This window comes from Rhinoraja longicauda, unplaced genomic scaffold, assembly GCF_053455715.1.
Source record: "Rhinoraja longicauda isolate Sanriku21f unplaced genomic scaffold, sRhiLon1.1 Scf000066, whole genome shotgun sequence".
Taxonomy (NCBI): domain Eukaryota; kingdom Metazoa; phylum Chordata; class Chondrichthyes; order Rajiformes; family Arhynchobatidae; genus Rhinoraja; species Rhinoraja longicauda.
In genome coordinates, this window is record NW_027601284.1 from 87,130 (window position 1) to 88,606 (window position 1,477).

Sequence of the window (1,477 nt, forward strand, 5' to 3'; positions counted from 1 at the left end):
TGAGGGGCTGGGTGTCCCTGGAGCGGGGCCGGCGATGGGATCATCCGCCCGGGACTGACAGCTGGAAGATGCGGCGGTGAATGTGAGGAGCCGGAGCCCGGAGCGGAGAGACTGCGGCCGCCCTCTGGGATGCGCTCAGGGCGCGGGTTTATTAATGAGCCGCAGCGCTGAGGTGAGCGGATATTTCACCGCGCTCTTCACCTGCTCCCTGAACTTGGACTGGGTCACCGCGTAAATAAATGTGTTGGTGCAGCAGCTGAGATTCATCAGCAAATACCCGACGTCGCTAAAGATCCGATGGGAATCATTCAGATCAGTCCCAATCCCTGTGATCTGATAATAGACGACGTTTACAACCACCGTCATCCACAGGAGGATGAAGCTGCCGGAGATGGTGAAGAGTAAAACCACAGACCTCCTCCTGCTCTCCATCTCCGGGTCACTGCGCTTCTCCCCCTTGCTCTGACCCCTCAGCCCCTGACGGACCCGACTGGCCACTAAAATGTGCCGGACTGTTAGAGCGTTGAGCAGCAGGATCACAGCGAAAGGGAGGAGCGGAGTTAAAACCGTGTCGAACCAGTCAAATGCCACCCACCCGGGGTCAGTGTAATAACTGGCCACCGGGTCACAGAACCACGGGACATTGTCGATGGTTGTCCAGGGTTCATTTGTGAAGTAGCGGGGAACGTTTTTCAGACACAGCAGAACGCCGGCTGTTGCGAGAACCGCAGCCGCAGTTTTCCCGGTGCAATATTTCGTTTTCAGCTTCTGGCAACAAATGGCGACAAAGCGATCAAAGGTGAAAGTGACGGTGAACCAGACAGAACAGTCTGTAGCTGAATACTTCAGTACTTCGTTAACACTGCACACAGGGGTGATGGACAGGAAACTCCAAAAAAAGTAATGGTGTCGGATCCGATACAAAATGACCACGGTGATCAGGGCGAGTAGATCGGCCGCTGCCATGGCCACCAGGTAGCGAGTGGTGCAGGTGGAGAGGCCGCACTTTCCCCGGGACAGGATCACAATCGCCACTAAATTCACTGCGGAAAGAGAAGGGGACGGACACTGGGCATTACTGAACACGGTCTCCGGGGCTGAACACCGGCTCCACTTTCAGCTGGAGATCAGGAGTGTTGGAGTCGGTGCGCGGCTGCAGGTTTAACAATGTCAGACCCGGCTCCGACTGTGCCGGACCTGCCTGCTTCAGGGGAGAGGAGATAAGGCGACGGGCGGGGTAAAGGGCGGGGAGGGAACGAGCAGCCGCCCGCTACAATAGGCGGAATGGTCCTGTCTACAGTTAACCCCGCTCACAGTCTCTGATGGGGCCGGTTTCACAGACTTAACCGTGACCGGCCGCGTTTAACCAGGGCTCTGGGAACTCGGCATCTGATGGGGACGAGGAGCGTTCCAGAGGGAAAGCAGGGACAACTTAGGATCCGGCAGCAGAGCGGCTCCGTTAATGGATTCATTCCAC